This window comes from Acomys russatus, chromosome 2 (assembly GCF_903995435.1).
Source record: "Acomys russatus chromosome 2, mAcoRus1.1, whole genome shotgun sequence".
NCBI classification, from domain to species: domain Eukaryota; kingdom Metazoa; phylum Chordata; class Mammalia; order Rodentia; family Muridae; genus Acomys; species Acomys russatus.
The window spans coordinates 99,613,362-99,632,908 of record NC_067138.1 but is presented as its reverse complement, the minus strand read 5'-3'; the positions used below and the strand labels follow the sequence as shown (position 1 = coordinate 99,632,908).

Here is a 19,547-nt window from a genome sequence, read left to right as displayed (position 1 = left end):
CCATTCTGTATATAAATAACATCATACAGCATGTGACTCTTTTGTTTTGGCTATTTTCACTTAGCAAAAATGCAAGACTCCAAACTATAGAGGTACCAGAAGATGACATGGGGAAGCCATATGCCATGTGTTTAGCAATAAATTATTTGGATATTAACCCAAAGGTATAGGGTGGGGCACAATAGACAAATGAAACTTCTCATAGCAAAGAAAACAACAGAGTGAATAAAGCCTACAGAATGGTTGAAAATATTATATACCAAGTATCTGACAAGGAATTAATATCCAGAATTCATGAGAAACACAAAGAACTAAATAGCGAAAAAACAAATGATCCCATTAAAATGGGCAAATGACCTGTATAGTCATTTCTCAACAGAAGACATAAATGGCAAAAAGGTATATGAAAAATATTCATGGTCACTAATCATTAGGAAAATACAAATTAAAACACAATCAGACATTGCCTCCTACCTGTTAAGAGGATGACAGATGGTCATGGTTGGTAAGGAGGGCGGGGGAAGGGGAAAGCACTGCATACTGTGGTTGGAAATACAAATTAATACGACCATTATTGAAAATAGTATGGACATTTCTGAAAAAATTAAGCAGAACTATAAACATTTACCAGTACTCAGTAAGTACCCAGTAATCTCCCACCTAGAAGGGAAGTAGCATGTCAAAGAACTGTCCACACTCTCACGGTGTATTGCTATATTATTCACTGAAAGCCAAGTGTCCATAAGGTGATGAATGAATAAAGAAAATATCATAAAAACCTTTGAAGGAATACTCTTCAGAAATGAAGAAAAGCAATCCTGACATTTGGCACAAATATTGGTGAGGTTGGAGGAGACTAGGTTAAATGAAATAAGCAAGGCACAAAAGGCAGATACCAAATAGTCTCATTCATTTGTAGAATCTAAAGTTGGCTTCAGAATGTCGACTAACTATATGATTTATGTAATAGAGTCCCTTGCCTCATATTAAGTATCTCGAGATAGTGGCAACAGAACATTGGCCAAGCATTGGTGTTCGCTAAGTGTGGGGCCTTGTGCAGTTCCACAAATTACAGAGACACAGAGTTCTTTCCTACTTGACACATTCTCCGGCAGCAATGAGTGAAGATGTCTTCAAGATGCTCCGGCTGGTTACAGCTTCACGAGGGACCATGCCAGAGAGTGCATCCTCATGGGACTGTCGTTTGAAGTGACAGTCCAGCAGGGAAGAGCTTTACACCTCTTACTTTATTAACAAAAAAATTTATTGTATTTTTATTTTTTACTTTGTGTGTGTGTGTGTGTGTGTGTGTGTGTTGTGTGTGTGTGTGTGTGTATCAGAAGACAACTTGCAGAAGTTGGGTCTCTCCTTCTACCACTCGAGTTCTAAGGTCAAGCTTAGGTTGTCAGACTTGGTGGCAAGTACTTTTACCCATTGATCTACCTTGTCGGTCCTATTCTTTTGTTGTTGTTGTTGAAAATAAGTTATAACTGGAATAAATACTGCAAAAGTATGCGCTGCTCTGACACTTCATAACAAGGAAACCTACAATATTTCAGTGGTTGTGCATGTCGATAAAGACTAGTCTTACAAAATTGAATATAGTTTGATTTCAAAGATACCTGGAAGACCCTGTTATTACTCAGCCTTCTCCCTCTATCTGTTCATTTGTGTTAGCTTTAAAGATTTGAGATGCCAGCTTTGTTTTCTCTAATGTACATCTGAATATGAACTAACTGGTAGAAGCTTTTTTTTTTCTGTAGTTGTCCTATAGTGAGCTTTTATGCCACCATATGTCTAGCTATCTCACCTTGAACACACTAATCTGGGTATTAATGGGTTTTTGGTTAGTTTGAATTTATGATGTAGCATGTGACCTCAGACAAGAGTGTGCCACCCACTTGGCAGCAGTGGGGGAAGTGAGAGGTGAGGAATGCTGATGAAGAAAGGAGAAGACATGGGCGACTGTGGAGATGGAAGCAACGAAAGCTGAGTGAGGAGGAAGAGAAGGAAGAAGGATGGATTCTGAAGAAGATAGATGAGTTTCTGGAGAGATGGACTCAGAGAAGGTGACGCTTCATTCTCTTAGCAAAGGCCAATGTAGACTCTAATTTTCCTTTTCAATCCATCTATTTCTCCATCTGTGGTGCATCACAGCATAAATAGTGCAGCGTGGTACACTGCCCATGGGATGCCTTGGACAAAGTAGATCTCTTCTCAAGCTTTCTCTTTGTTGAGATGGAGATTTGAATATCTCTCTAGTTGATCCTGATTGCCAGTCTAATTGGATTGAGAGGTACCTAAAACATTAGCAAAATGCACACCTGAGTGTAATTAATTAAAGGGCGAAGACTCACTCTGAGTGTGGTCTGCGCATATTATGGGGGCATAGATGGGATCTGAAGGGAAAACAAGAAAGTCTTGCACACACTTTCTCTGCCTCCAAACATCATGATACAAGTTCTTCTGGAACTCCTCATCCTCCCCTTCCTGATGAACAGTTTTCGTTTCTTATACATAAAATTGCATTTCCTCATTAGTATTCACCAGGAGAGAGAGAGAGAGAGAGAGAGAGAGAGAGAGAGAGAGAGAGAGAGAGAGAGAGTTGAAACTCAAAGGTTGATTATTTACCTACTGAAGGGAAGGAGAAAGGGACCAATGGGGATCCAAAGGAACTTTCTTGAGTTCCACATGGTTCTAATTTGAAAGTGAATAAGTTAGTAGACAGCGAGCATAAGCATCAGTATTTGTTTTGTTTTGTTTTTTCATACTCTAGAAGCTGGCACTGAAAGATCAAGCTGATGCAAGTTCTGTGTGAGGACTTCAAGGGAGAGGCCTGTCAGGGTTTTATTCCTTAGCTTGTAAGTGGTGTCTTCTCTCCCCTTTCCTGTCCTCAGATGCCCCTGTCCTGTATATAAGTCTGTATCCAGCATTTTCCTTTTCTGAGGACAGTGCCCATGTAGGAGGAGCCATGCTAAATCCAGCCATGTTAGAAATCCCGTGTTCAGGTTGCATTCTGTGACCTTTGAGTTGTCCATCTTTGCTGAAGGAGGTCTTGTCTTTAGGCTATCTTTGGATTGTTTACCTTTGAGAGAAACAGGGAAGTTTTTAAAGGGACCTACCCAGAGGATTAAGGAAGTTCTCACAGGCAGCTATTCAGAGGACTGTATTCTTGCCTGGGGGCTAGGGCAAGTGAGATTGTAAAAGAGCTTGTGGCATCCTTGCTATACAAAAACTGACTCACTTTTCAATAAAGTGGGCCTTGATGTCTTGCCCTCATACCCCAAGTGTCTCTGCCTCTTCCAATTCACACACCCTCTTTCAAGTGAATTCTGGTTTGATATGTCCCGTAGACCAGGACAGTCATGTTAGATTGAGAAAGACACTGGTCAGATTGGATTGAATCCCTCTTTAATGTTCTTTATTTATTTGCTTATTTATGCTATATTGTAATGACTCCATATCTAAAACCACTCACATTTCAAGGTATTTGATGTTCTACATGCAGATTTTTTGGAGGATACAGTTCAACTTATAATACTGTATTACATGTTGTAACCTAGAGTTTTTGAAGTGTTTAGAATGTATTATTTTGAAATTATTCTGTTGAGGCCATAGGTTAAAACTAAGGTCAGAGTTTTTCATATAACAAATGATACAGTTCTAGAAGATGCTAACACAGATGAAAGAAGGGAATAGAAGCCAAGGCATGGATCAGAGGAAGGGAAAGTCTTCTACGTGGTTTTAGAAATATGCATAACCTACAGTGCTGGTTTGAGGCAGAATCTGCACTTTAGAGAGAGAAAGTCATTGAAGGTGACACTTTAGGAGATGTTACAAACGAAGAGTTTGGGACCCATGGACTCAGAGTATCGCATGTAGTGTTCAGAATGAATTAATATAAGAAAAATTTCTTCTTGTGTGTCTGAAATTGTAGTGTTTTCTTTAAAAAATTAAGCTGGATATTAGAGGCATTCACCAATACCATCCACAAAAGTTATGGCTTGTGTATCCACATTTCTTTGCAGGAAAAAAAGTCTCTCGCTGTAAGTAGCAAGAAGATAGAAGTGTGTGTGTGTGTGTGTGTGTGTGTGTGTGTGTCTACCTTGCCCATCAGTGCATCTTCCAAACCAGTATTAATAAGGAATGGAAGCTCCTTGTTACATGTCAGTTCAATCCTATGTGGGACACTGGGAATGGCAGATACAGATGGCATCCAGGATCAGTGGTTGACATTGACATATCTCTAAGCATCCATAAGTCTAAATTTAAACCACCTGCTTGCTTGTTTCCACATCTCATTTCTTCACTTGCCCTTTCCTAGGAAATGAATGAGACTGTCACTGGGCATGCCTAAGACCAGATTGGCTTCTGGGTTTTTGGCTACTGAGTTAAGAACTGAAGAAGAAGTCATAGCTGACAGTGAAATGCTTAGTCCAAAAGAAAAAGAAAAATAGAAAGATACACTGCTCCAGCAAGATGGCTCACAAGCCAGCAGTTTGTTTTAATGAGTCTCTGGAGTAAAGAGCTTTAGGGGCAGAGGTTGGCTGGACCCTTTTTCTGATTGACATATGGACTGTTAAATAACTTTTCATGATCTGTTCACATCTGAGCCACATTTCCCTCTATTTTAAGTATATGTCTCCTGTTAGGCATACACATAAAATGATAAGTATATCGTTTCCCCTCACAGGTCACTTGGAAGGCAGATTGGCCCACAATGGCCTTGTGCTTATCACTAAGTTTAAGTTGGACTTGCTAATCTTTTTATACAAGGGAGTGCCTGACCATGGAGAGGAGATGCTTAGTTTTGGTCTACTTGGACGGGATGGCCAAGTGGAGATACCTTCCCTGATCACTGGGCTTTCCCTTTCTTTCCTGCCTCAAGGATTTTGTTTAGGATATTTTCTCTAGGTTTTCCAAAAATCAGGCCATAGATAAAAAACAAAGGAGGTCTGGAGTGTGGGGTCCAGAACTAGACTCTAGGAGACACACTGAGAAGAAAGCATCGATGGGGAGGGGCACGTTTTAAAGGGCTTCTAGAGTCTGGGATGGAAGTTGGTGGGATGAGCTCCTATCGCCTGTCTCTAACAACAGCTTTCCTTCACCCAGTTGAGTTATGCCAGACAAGTGAATCGGCTCACTTGAGTACTCTTTCTCTCTTTATATCTTAAACAATATGGTAAGTGGCAGTGATCAGGGATAACAGCAGACATGGAAAGGGCCACTCCAAATAAAATATTAACTAACGGAGCTCTGCTGTGTAAGTGGCTTGATGCATGGTAAATTGCATTTGCAGCTGGCCAAATGGAAAGTGATATATGCTGGGCAGAAGAATAATAAATACAAAGAGAGATCAATTGAACTGAACTAAAGTGGTAGGGCTTTGAAAGACGACTTATCTTCCAAACATGGCTGAAAAAAAAAGGACTCAATTAAAAAGTAAATTGGAAAACTATAAAGTAGCTGACACAAATACAAGGTTAAGTTTATGGAAGTTATAAATGCTAAACAGGCTCCCTCTCCGATTCCAATATCTGCCCACTCTCCGCCTCTCCCTGCATTTTCCATTTCCTTTTATGAGTATTATTACTCAACAGGAGAACAATCAGTTATATCAAAGCTGTTCATTGCAAAGTTTGTGTCAATAATTTTTATTGAAATAGGATGAAAACAGAGGAGTTTGTGTCCACAAGCGTGAATAAATAGGAACGAAAAGCAAATTATTATTCTGCTATCAGAGTACCAGGAGAAGCCTTTGAACTAAAGGGGAAAAAAGAAAAACCCTCTCTCCCCATGGAGGAAAGAAGGGATGTGCTTCCTTTCAACATCTGTTACAGTCAGGAAAGGGCCCGACGATCCCATGGCTTTGAACAGTCTTTGTGAACAGAGCTTTGTGTCAGGCCCCGAGCTCAGCAGTTCAATAAGGACTTTGGGGTAGAGGTAGAGAGTCTAGAGAGGGGCTCTAACTAGGGTGATCATAAGCAATCATTTCGTGAATATATATATATATATATGCCCTTGTGGAATGTAAACCTTCAGGGGCCTGGTAGAGAGGCAAATGACACATTATCATTCTGATTTCAGGGCTTAGGAACTGCAGGCGTGCTACACCCTAGTGCCATGGAATGTTTGGATGGGAAAGATGTTGTGATTGAGGGAAAGACTGCTTGGAGAAGAAAAGCTCTCTGTCCTGTCTCTCCTCTCCATTCCTGCTTAGATTGATGCCATGCCACTGGGAAGTAAGTTCTTCTAGACAGGGACATGTGTTCCATTATGTTTGGATCACCAGCTTTCTAGTGCACGCTGGTACCCACTGCCACGTGGCGAGTGGGTCCTCCTCTTGTTTATTTGATTGCCTCCAAATTTACACCTGATGAATTGAGGGCAATCACAAGAGGACTAAGCTGGCTAGGATCTATTTTAAAGTCTATCAACATGGTTGTGATTAAAAGAGTAATACTGAAGAGCATGTGGAATTCCTGTGGCCTAGGACCAACACTGCCCACACCTACTTGAACATAGCATGAGGAAAACAGTGGTGGAAGGCTTGGACGCCCTGCTTGCTGGTTTGAAACCTCAGGATGTTGCACAGATGTTCCAACGTCTTCTGTGTCTTGCTAATGACCTTGACACCGTCTTAGAGATTTACCACTTACTTTAGTTATGTAGACATGTGTGTTTGACTGTGTGTGCATATGTGTCTGTGTATGCAGGGGCCCATGGAGGCCCACAGTATCAGATCTCCTGGAGATGGAGTTTCAGGTAGTTGTGAGCCATCTAACAGGAGTACTGGGAACTGAACTTGGGTCCTTTTCAATACAGGTTGCCTTTACCTTAACCTCTGAGCCATCTAGCTAGCACCTTGATTTATCTTTTTTTCATTTATATATATATATATTTTATTAATTTATTCATATTACATCTAAATTGTTATCTTTTTAATCAAGCAGCAAAAGTCAAACTCATCCACCACTTTTTAAGCTGAAATTCAATGTGAGGCAGCCCTAAATTTACAAGTGTGAAATGACTGAAGTAAAGCAAAGCCACACAAACTGATTTGGTCCCAGATACATAGGGAATAGGTGAGTGTCGGTTATGAGCCAGCAGTTAGGGTTCATTGGTTTTGCATAGTAGCGATCATATGTGAACATATTGTACCTATTTAGTGAACTGGTCACTAAGTTTTAAAAGGTAAACAATATAAAACATATATGTCTAGGTTTTTTTTTTTTTTAATGGAAAACAGTCAAACTCACAATATTAATGGCACAGACTAGAGAGCAGAGGGCAAGTGGGATACTGATAAACCAGCAAGCTTCCTCACAAAGTGAATTAATTTTGAACATCTAATATCCAACATGGCGGTTAGCGTTAGTGATAATGCATAGCTGAGATTTGTTAATGGGGCTGGTTTTACAAGTTCTCAGCATGCATGTGGTGATAATCATGTTGAGGTGAGGGATCTGTCAATGAGCTTGAGTATGGCAATTAATTTCAAAATGTATGTGCATAAAAATTTGCCTTATGTATCTTAAGTGCACTTGTTATTCCGTATCTGACAACTCCGTGCTGGTGAGTTCAGCCAACTATAGATAGGACATACTGGGGGAAACTTTCATCCATGCTGGTGAGTTCAACCAACTATAGATAAGACATACTGGGGGAAACTTTCATCCATGCTGGTGAGTTCAACCAACTATAGATAGACATACTGGGGAAACTTTCATCCACGCTGGTGAGTTCAACCAACTATAGATAGGACATACTGGGGGAAACTTTCATCCACGCTGGTGAGTTCAACCAACTATAGATAGGACATACTGGGGGAAACCTTCATCCACACTGACTGTGGAGGTTGTTTGGGCCATCCCTCCCTAAGCAATTCAGCATAAAAACTCTTACATAGCTTTTTACATTATTTTAGGCATCGTAAGTAGTCTAGAGGTGATTTGGTGTATTTGGGTCATATAAACACTTACCCTTTTGCATGAGAAACTTGACCATGCAGTCTACCAGAGGGAATTCTGGAAAGCAAGCCCCTGAAGGAATCAAGAAGGGAAATGCATCTACCATTTTTTTTTTTTTTTTTTTTTTTGTCAATCATATGCACTTCAGCTGAAACAGAAATGAAAGAATATGAGAAGACTTGTAAAAATTGCATTGCAGCAGCTTCATTTACAAATGCTTGGTATGTGCTGCCACATTCTCAGAGCCGGCTTATTTTTTTCATTTGCATTTCCTGCCTGGCTCCTGTAGGCTTTTAAAATTTTTACCCCTAATTAAAAATAGCAAACGTGGTCCCTTGCCTGACTTTGAAGATCCCTCTCTGTGAGTTTCCCCTCCAGCCCCCGGCCCCTTGGTAACGAGCTGCTTGATAGTAATGGACGCTTGAAGGCAGCGGAGGTTCAGATTCAAGAGCAATTGTCAAGTGTGTTCTATGCACCAGCCACTGCAGCTTCTCCAGAATGGCTAAGTCTTACCTGGTGTGCTCTTGGCTTGACGTTGACTTTGAACTCTCATGCCTACCGTCAGCATCTGTCGGGCCCCCAAATCCTCCCAATTCTAATTCTTATAATACAAATTTGTGACCAGATTGGCTGAGCTAAATCATCTTCATTTCTTTTTTTTATTTAATTGACTTATTCAGATTGCATCTCAGTTGTTATCCCTTCTCTTGTATCCTCCCGTTCCTCCCTCCCTCCCTCCGCTTTCACCTTATTCCCCTCCCCTATGTCTGTGACTGAGGGGGACCTCCTCCCCCACTATATGGTCATAGCCTACCAAGTCTCATCTTGGTAGCCTGCTTATTCATTCTCTGAGTGCCACCAGGCCTCCCCACCAAGGGGAAGTGGTCAAATATGGGGCACTAGAGTTCATGTCAGAGTCAGTCCCTGCTCTCCACACACTGTGGAGAATGTGCTGTTCATTGGCTAGATCTGAGTAGGGATTCAATGCTTACTGCATGCATTGAGATTGGTGTGCTCAATCTTCATCTCTTGAATTTAACTTAGGAGGACCCAGGAAGATACCTTTCCCCAGTTATGCCACAAGTCTGCCTTTACAGTACTCTGCCAGCTGGATTGAGAGGCAAAGACCTCTAAGAGCCACAGTCACTGCTGATTAAAAGGTAAGATGCTTATAAGGGAGGAGAAGGTTCAGTTGTTGGCAGTCTGTGCGTGGCTTCAGGGATTAAGCAGCACTGCCTGTGTAGACAGTGGTGAAGCCAAGCTTGTGCTCTAGGCGCAGAGGTGGTCCTCAGCCTGAGGTGATAGGAGGTGCACCACTGTGCACCCATCCCCTGTGCTTTCTCATGTTTGCCTTGATTCCTTGGTATAAAATCCTATCCTTCTCCACAAACCTCCATAATCCTACTGAATAGCATGCTACATATTGGAATAAGGCCTTATCGAAAGGATAATATGATGGAGAAGATGTGTGGGATGGTAAGTAGGGTGGGAGATGAAAACAAAGTGATAAGACATGTACGTGCACATGCATAGACTGGAAAAAGAAGCACTGAAGACAGAAAGATGGTCTGAAAGTGTAAAACAATATTAATCATGGCAAGCTCATCCAAAAAAATATAATATACTATGTTCTTTTTTGCAAGCCACACATACAAGTTCTATATTTTCTGAGTATCTATATTTACAAAGAAAAGATGAGAAGGTGTGTCGAGCAAGCAGGTAAGTGGCTACACTTTGGAGACTATGCACAGGTCTCTTGGGACAGAGGGACTTTTCTGTGGATCAGCCTGGTAGCCCAAGGCCAGACCCACCTGTGCTCCACCCTGTGGACCCCTCTAATCTGGGAATCATCACCACTGGTGATTTTTAGTTCTCAGTTCAGTCCTTTAGTCGCTGTGAAGTCACTGCTGTCCTGCTGATCAGACATGGTATGTGTTCCATGACATCTTGGCCCAACATAGATACCCTCTGAGAGGCTCCACTCAGTGAGGGATCGGGACAGAAGCTGGTACTTGCTGCTGGACTCCAGATGAGAGTGGTATGGAAGAACCCATAGTGTTCAGGGACCCCACAAGGAGATCATTAAGGCTGATGTGTCTGGATCCAGGGGGCCTGCACAAACTGTTGCACCAACCAAAAATTATGCATGGAACAAACCTAGCCAATGGACAGCTCATTCATGTGGGGAGAGTGGGGACTGCCTCTGACATGATCTCTGGTGCCCCTGATTTGATGACTTCTCCTTGGTGAGGAGGCCTGGGGGCCCATAGAGGAAGAGGATCCAGGCTATCCGGATGAGACCTGATATGCTATGGTCATATGTGGGGGAGGAGGGCCCCTTCTTTTGGAGGTCTAGGGGAGGGGAATAGTGCAGAAGAGGGAGGGAGGGTGGATAGGAACAGAAAGATCCAAGTGAGGGGATAACAGTTGGGATGTAATCTGAATAAAGCATAATAAATTAAAATTAAAAATTAAATAAAAGAGAAAAAATGGAAGCAGCTAGAAAAAAGAAAAAAATTCTCTATTTAATGTTCCTTCTCTTTTCCTGGGCTCTGGGAAACCATTCATATTTTTACCACATCTGTAGTTTTGCATTTTCTGTAATATCTTATATTAAAAATGAAAAAAGTATGTGGTCTTTCAGACTGTCCTCTTTCTAATTTAACAGTGTTTCTTTGTAACTTGATTGCTCATTAAAAAATCATTAAATGACATTTTATCATCTGGAAAAATAGGAAATATTTAATTTTATATAGTAAACATTTTATAATCCAACATAATAAATATGAGTTTTCAAATGTAATATTCTCTATATTTCATGTAACAACTATAAAATCTGCATGGGCCATTTTAGGCTTCGAACCTATCTCACTCTGTATTCAACACCACAGTTAAGGGACCTGATAGAGGCTGGAAAGAGGACTCCGGATTAAGAACAGCTGATGCTCTTCCAGGTTAAGTTTCCAGCACCCACATGGTAGCCTACAACCATCTGCAATTTCAGTCTAGGAGACCTGCAGGCACATGTATGGTACACAGACACAGATGTAGGCAAAACACTTACGCAGATAAAATAAAAATAAATAAATGCTAAGAAAAGTAACAAATGTGAAAACATCTGGGGTGAGTGGTTGCCATATTGGATGAACCCTTTAGAGGTGGCTGACTTATGGCATAGGGTCAGGGCGTGTGGAATCCGGACTGATCCCTAGATGTGGATGTTCTGTAGGAAGAAGGGGGTATGGCCTTGGATGAGTTTTTCCTCTTCAGCTGAGGACAACAGTCTGGTGTGTGTGTGTGTGTGTGTGTGTGTGTGTGTGTGTGTGTGTGTGAGACTAAGCCATTCAACCTAGAAAGTGGCTAATATGAAGCAATACGCACTCATCCCATTACTCTGGATGCTCATTTTTGCAAACTCAGTCTTAAGATTCAAATATCCCTGTCCAGTTTTAGGCTCGTCCACATTTTCCTCAATGTTTCTTATTATTCATCAGTATTTCCTGAAAGGTTATAGGCAATTAAAGTGGAATCAAATTTTATTATAGGTAGTATATAGGCAAATAATTTTCCTTTCACAGTAACTTATTGGTTGAATGTCAAGCCTGAACATAGTTACTACACATAAGCTTTCACAGATTCTGTGACTGTGGAAGAGATTAAAATGGACATTTAAGTGGACATTTAAAATGGATTCTAGAAAAAATATTAAAAGTAAATAACTGTTTATTACTATGGTACAGATAGAACCAATGCAGCAACTCAGTTTGGTACCATTCTCTTGGGTGACGTCATTTTTCCCCTGACTTAAAGCGCGGACACATTGACACACTGACAGCTCCATTTATATCTTTAACTTAAACCTCTCTTGGAGTTTAGGCTCTTATATCTGACTGACTACTTGACAGCTCCTCTTAGATGTCTCACAACCTCCTTAAATTTACTCGGTTCAAAACTGAACTCTTATGCTCTCTTAATACAAACTCCTCGTCTATGTCTATTCTTAGCCACTTTGCTAATCCCGGTACTGCACAGGCTGGAAACCTGGACACCTTCCTTCCACTCTGTTTATGTTCCCTAAGAATCCCATGCCTCCTTTTGTTTTCTTCAGTGCTGGAGATTGACCCACCTAAGAGTTTCTTTTATATTTGCCAACATATTGCTTGAGTCTATCTTTGCACTGACTCCACCACTGGCACTGTAGGATTAGCCATCAGCCTGTCTCTCCTGCCCTGAACTGGTACTGTCTTCAGTGCTCTCTCAACTTCCTCTCCGCTGTTCAGCCTGCCATTTGTCTAGCATCTGCTTTGGTTTAGGTATGGTTTCTGTATGTGCCTCAGGGTTTCATGTGCTGAGGATAAACTGCCCAATCGTGGTCGTGCTAAAAGTTGCTGGGGTCTTCAAAAGATAGATATACCTTCATGGGAGGCTCTTCGGTTATTAATTAGCTACCCTGGTTGCTCATAGGTGTGATTGTTAGAGAAAGCATGGCCCTCTCAGTTGCCTTCCAGTTCCCTGTTAATTGCATCTTTCTCCTGCGTACGCCTTTCCTGCCCAGCGGAATGCTTCCCGCTTTACCAGAGGCCAAATGGATGCATGCTGGATCCTAAATGTTCTCCTTTCTGAACTGTAAGCTAAATAAACTTCGTTTTTGTGTGTGAAGTTATTAAGTCACAAGTATTTTGTTATATTACAAAAATAGACTAATGTAACAACCAAGTAATATTTTTAAAGCATAGCTTTGATATAATTCTCTTGTTTTTCACTCATTAATCAGTCGATTATCCTTGCATTTTAGCTAAGCCCGAGCTGTTTAGCAGGGACCGGAAGGCCACTTTCGTATCTTCCTCCTTTATGTTGTACCATTGCTTTTCCTTGCCCACTGGGCTCTTTTGGGGAGACTGTTTCTGTTGCCCTTGGAACTCAAGGCCCCTGAACTTGCTGTCCCTTTAAATATCCTTGTCCTGGCTTGTGATCGGTTCTCTCTAGATATTATTTTCTCTTCCTGTCTTTGATTAGCCTAGGAAATCATAAATTCATTTATTTGCTTATTATTTATAAACGAATATATTTATCATTTCAAAAACATTTTCAGTAAATTAATAAGTAGAAAAAAAATCCATTTAACAAAATATTAATGCCTTCCAGAACTATTTTGTTTCTCTTTAGTGGAGCTCTTCACCTTATTTGTGAGGAAGAATCAAGCTCTATTTCTGTGCGGCCCTTCAGGCAACATCCATTCCTGCTTCCTGCTGTGTTGTGAGTTATCAGCAGGTCTATGAAGGTTCATCAGAGGTGTGGTACATCTCTGGCCAATGCAGCACTTTCTAACACCTTCTGTCTGAGCGTAGGATGCCTTAACTTGTTGCCCCTCAAACAGGGCTGTTCCTTAGAACACAGTTCACATCTCCATACAGGCAGCTGATACTTCTCTGTGCTCCTCTCCTCAGTATAGATGGAAATATGTGGTACGGGCTTAGGCTTTTCCTAGTGCTCAGGGCTGCCCAGCCTGACTGGATAATTAGCCAGGGACCAGATACACCCTGTTGACTCTTCTCACCATCTTTCATTCACTAGAATGGCAGACTGCTGTTATTCCATTACTGAAAGCTTTTCCTTCATATGTCTTAATCATTGCTACCGTTATTCTAGACACAAATTTTATTCTTTCTCTTTTTTGGGTGGGGGAGGGGGATTGACTGTGTTTCTAAAGTCTTCCAAATTTAGCAGATCCTAATTTGTTATGTACAGAATTTTTTACATAAATATACAAGTTATATTATCTGTATGTAACTAAAAAGATATCTGTATATATTTTGTCACATTTCCAGTGATAATATATCTTGCTTTTTCTATTGATACATTTTAATCCATAGAATTTTCCATATAATGGTGACAATAATATGTACTTTTTAAAAAACATTCTGATCTCAGTAGAAATGCTTCTAGTGTTTATTATTAACTGGGACATTGATTGACATACCTAGTCTTTACTATTTCAGAGATTACTTTCTCTTTTTCCACTTTACTAAATATTTTTAATAGATTTATTTCTGTGAAAGAATGACTGTCTTATTTTACTATTAAACATTTAATTTTATTTAAAATAACTGACTCAAGAAAGCATATATATCTCTTGTGCACAGCATGATGTTTCAAAGCAATGCTATTGTTGAACAATTACATCATGCTAACTTACACCTGATGCAGTTACCGAGTTTGTGATGAGATCCCTTAAGCTACACTCTGCATTATTTAGTAATACAATGTATTTATCACTGACTAGCCACGATGCTGTTTAATAGATGTCTTAACTATTCCTCTTATCTGTCATTTTCTGTGCTGACTACCAGCTCCCTTTCCCAGCTTCTGCCACTGTGGGCCTTGTAAACTAGCAGTCCACTCCACTTCTGTGAGGTGAATCTTTCATTGTTACATATATAATTCATTTCATGTAATATTTGTCATTCTGTATCTGGCTTATTTCACTTAACACAGTGTCTTCTACGCCTATCCATTGTTGCAACTGACAGAATGTTTTCTCCTTTTAAAAAATATCAAACACACGCACACACACACACACACACACACACAGAGTACACTGTAGCCATTCATCTTCTGGTGAGCTTTTAGTCTGTATAGATTGTAAATTATGCTGAAAAGAGTGCTGATTTTTATTTGACATATTTAGTAGTTGGATTGTTGGATCATATGGTAATTTCATTTCAAAGTCTTGGAGGAAAGTCTAAACTGTATTTCTTTACACAATACTCCTGTGTTCATTTATACTTATACCAAGTACATGTAAAAGTTCTCTTTTCTCCACACCATTTCAAACGTTTGTTATATGTCTATATATGTTGTAACTAAATTTATACTATAACAAATGTGGTTTGAATATGCAGTTCCCTGGTGACTGACTAATTCTAGCTTTTTTCCCCAAAGATTCTCTAACCACTCAAGTTCTCTCTTCAGACTCTTCAGACGTGCCTACTTAGATCCACTTAATGGTTTTTGTTTTAGAATAAAATTATTTGTTTTTTTTTTAAGTAAGACAATCTTTGTTTTATGGGTATGTGTTTTTTCCCACATGCAAGTGTCTGCATCACAAGCACACCTAGTGCCTGCAGATCCAGAAGAGGGTACCGAATCTTTTGGAACCCGAGTTAAAGACAGTCATGAGCTGCCATGTGGATGCTGGGAACCGACTCTGCATCCTCTGAAGAAACAGGAGATGCTCATCTCTCCGGCCCACGAATGGACTAACTCATTTGAGTTCTCTACACATCTTGACGTTAAGCTGTACCAAATGCATATGCAAATATTTTATTCTCACAGGTTCTTGTTCATTCTGTTGACTGTTTACTTTGTGGTGCAGAAACTTTGGTTTGATGCAGCCCTCTTTGCTTAATTTTGCCTTATTGCCTGTGCTGTTAGACCGAGACAGCAGAGATTTTTTTCTACTATGTTTTCTTCTAGTAGTTTTAAGTCTTTTAAGTGTTTAGTCAATTTGAATGTATTCATAAATGTAGTATGAAGTAATGTCCTAAGTCATTTACATACAGATTTTTAGCTTTCCCAACATCACTTACTAGAGACACAGCCCCTTCCTGCTGTGTATTCTTGCTACCATTACAAAAGAGCAGTTGGCTGTAAAAGTATGAATCTCTACTATGCTGATCTCATGGTGTTTGACTTTGTTGCATATTTTGAAGCCAAATAATATTATGCTGCAAGTTTTGTGCTTATCCTTCAAAACAGCTTTGGATATTTCAGACTTTTGTGGTTTATTATATATTTTAGGATTTTTTTCATATGTACATGGAAAATGCCATTGGAATTTTGATGGGGAGAGCTGCCCCCTTTTAGGTACAATTCGTTTCCTTGCAACTTCTTCCTTTTGGCTCTATTTGATAAGTAAGTCTGTTTCAGGCCCATGATTTTATATCTGAGATCCTGCTGAGTGTCTCTGTTCTCCAGATCGCCCTACTGTCCCAGGTACACTTGACTTTCAGCCACTTCATCATAATGTGGTCATTTCAGGACCTTTCCAGGTGATGATGTATTTTTAGGCTTGTGGATGGTTTGCTTTATGGATCTACTTATTTTCCTTATTTCCCAGAAAGAATATATGGGATTTTTGTTAGGGGCCCAAATTCTTCACAGATATATAGTGAATAGTCATTTGACAATATGGAGTCAGTTTGAGAATACTATTGATCGTAGCAGGTGACACCCTGAGGTAGGGGGTATGATATCCAAGCTTTCCAAGTACCATGGATTCTTGGAGGAGCTCTAATTCTCAAATTCAATTTTCAAACCTTAGAGTCATGAAAACCAATTATATTCCTGACAAAGGATAAACACTGACCTATGAGGTATGTTTTAAAGAAGTTGCTGTAAGAGATTTTGAATGTTCATAGCCTCAAAATCCATGAAGCAAAATTAAGAAATGGCCCCAAAACTTGACAGAGGTAAAATATGACTTGCCTGTGGGCATCTGTAGCAGAGCTATTGAACAAACCTAGATGGTTCTTACCTGTAAACCGTGTGAATTACTCGTTTTTGACAATCATAACACTGTAATTTCTGTTTGGTTTTATTGCCATGCCAACAAATTTCTCTCTGGAGTGAATAAATAGGCGACTTTCAGAGTCGCCATGGTTTCTTTTGGAACAACTGAAAGCATAAAGAAAAGATTATAAACTTCTCATCTTTATTTTTGCTACCTTAAAAAAACTTGAGAGACATTTCCAGCTGCTTCCTGGGTGTTTACCATTGACTGTCTACCCTCCCCCTGCCCCCCCCATCCCCCCTTCCCCCACACCCCCTACCCCACCACGTTTACCTTCTTTTCAACGTTTGTTTTCTCCTGAGATGGGTTTGTTTCCCATCTCATGGCTATGGAGAGTGGTCAGCATCACAGAATTTCCTGTGTGCTCCTAAGACATGACTAGGATCTATCATTGCTGAGTGGGAAAATAGCCTTTCTAATGACATCTATGTTTCCAGTGCCCCCTTTTCATCATTTTCAATATGATACAAACACAAATGTATGTGAGACAGTTTATGGGGGATCCTGTCTAGTTGAAGGCACTCCTTTTGTAACCCACTTCTTCATTGGTGGTTAGAATTAGGAAAGAGTGCAGCTACTTGGTCCACGGTAACCTTTAGGAGAGAATCCTTTAGTTGAAAACCAACAAGACCAAAGAAGTTGTTCCTCCAGCACCACAGAACATTGACTGAGTCACAGACAGCTCTTAGAGGCCTCCTAAGAAATAAATACATTTCCCTGTTTTAATCCACATTGCTTTGGCTTTTCTGTTATTTGCTTCTGTTGCTGTATTTCTCCATGGTAAAGTGCCTTACCGTTACCATCCACTCTTGTTACCGCTTGTTTGGAGTGTGGTTCTTATTTTTCTGTTCAGTCTGGTCTTGAACTCTTGTCTCATGTGGGATCCTTGACTTTGCTTCTAGAGTAGCTGGGGTTAGAGGTGTGTTTTAGTTACCCATGCAGCTTAGCATCGCTATACCCCAGATTGGACATTGCTGTTCCTCCTGTTCCCGGTTGCTCACTGAAGCCTAGGAGTCTCTTTTATAGGTGTCCCTTTAATCTGGCCTCACTCCTCTTTCATCACTAACATAAACCACCATTTGTCAGTATGATAACAACACTTATAATAGCTACTTCCAGTTCTGTAATCTTCCCACCTTTTTTGTTTTAATACTTTTAAGTAGATGAACGAAATCATTTACTCTTTTATACACATCCCTGATAACCTCACAAGACAAAGGAAACTTCTGAGAAGGCCACTCAAGCCTTTTGCCAGATTATACAAACTATTGCTGCAGGGTCCTCCCCCCACCCCCAAGAACAACTATTGAAGATGCCTTTTCAGAATTCTTTAGTTTCAGCTCTCTTAGTTTTAACGTCTTTGACTGTGCTCAGATGTCTTCTGCCTTTTTCTTTTGTCTTTTCTGTCTCTGAAACCTACCTCAGTATTGTTTAAAACTCAGCTGGTATGGCTAGAAAGTCAGTTCCTTTGAGAAGGTGACTTCCAGGCAAGCATGAAACACTGAGAATAAGTTCAGATCTAGCCAATGGGCAGCTCATTCTTCATGGTTGTGGGGAGAGTGGGGGACTGCCTCTGACATGAACTCTAGTGACCCCTATTTGCTCACTTCCCCTTGGTGGGGAGGCCCAGAAGTACACAGAGGAAGGGAAGCAGGCTATTCGGATGAGACATGATATGCTCTGGTCATATGGTGGGGCAGGACGTCCCCTTCTGTCAGGGGTCTAGAGGAGGGGACTAGGGTGGAGGAGGGAGGGAGGGGGAATGGGAAGGTACAAGTGAAGGGATGATAATTGGGATGTAATCTAAATAAATTATAATAAATTAAAATAAAAAAATAAGCCTTTCCGCTCAGCTGTTCTGCTCCACAGGAGGCAGCCATGCCACCCAGCCAGAATGGCACGACCCTGAAGCCCCGCTTACACAAGGATTGGCAGCAGTGAGTAGACACTTGGTTCAACCAGCCAGCATGCAAAATCCGCCAACGGAAGACTCTACAGGGGAGAGCGTGCCGCATTGCCTGTAGTCCAGCCTTCAGTCCCATCAGGCCCATAGTGAGGTGCCCCACACTTAGATACACACCAAGGTCCAAGCTGGCAAGACATTCAGCCTGGAAGAACTCCGGGTGGCTGGTACCCATAAGAAAATGGCTCTCACCATCAGCATCTCTGTGGACCCTAGGAGGTGAAACAAATCCACTGAGTCACTACAGGCCAATGTGCAGCGCCTAAAGGAGTACCCATCCAAGCTCATACAAAAGGAAGCCTTCTGCTCTGAAGAAGGGAGATGGTTCTGATGAAGAACTTAACCTGCCCCCCACCCCCCAGCTGACAGGACCTGTGGTGCCCATGCAGGAATCATCACAGAAGAAGAGTGGCCCATGCCTTTAATCCCAGCACTTGGGAGGCAGAGGCAGACGAATTGCCATGAGTTCGAGCCCAGCCTGGTCTACAAAGTGAGTCCAGGACAGCCAAGATAACATAGAGAAACCCTGTCTTGAAATGCAAACAAGCAAAACAAAACAAACAAAACAAACAAACAAAACAAACAAAAAAAAACTCCAAAAAGCCATAAAAGAAGAACTTCAAGGCTTTTGCCAGTCTTCACATGGCTTGCACCTATGCCCGGCTCTTTGGCATCTGAGCAAAAAAGGTGAAGGAAGCTGCAGAGCAAAATGTTGAAAAGAAAAGGTAATGCACTGTTGGAATGCTGCAGTAAAATTTCCATAAACAAAACACAACAACTCCCCCAAAAAGTTCCAGCAAACTTATAACAAACTGCCATGCTGATACAAATTTGGAATGCTGGTGCTGAGGGGATGGGGCTAGGAGAAGTCTGAGGCTTCTTGGCCAGCTGGCCTATTCTAATTGGGGAGCCCAAACAATATGATAGATGCATCTTGAAGAATGACATAGAACGTTGACTTCTAGTATTTATAAGCATATGTGCACTCACTAAAACATGGAGAACACATATGCACACATGTGTGTTCATACACAGATATAGC

At 40.8% G+C, this 19,547-nt stretch overlaps 1 pseudogene; it reads left to right on the top strand.

Annotated features, from left to right (window-relative positions):
• Nucleotides 1–18,420: 18,420 nt before the first annotated feature.
• Nucleotides 18,421–19,234, top strand: LOC127207405 (60S ribosomal protein L13-like; annotated as a pseudogene).
• Nucleotides 19,235–19,547: the final 313 nt, after the last annotated feature.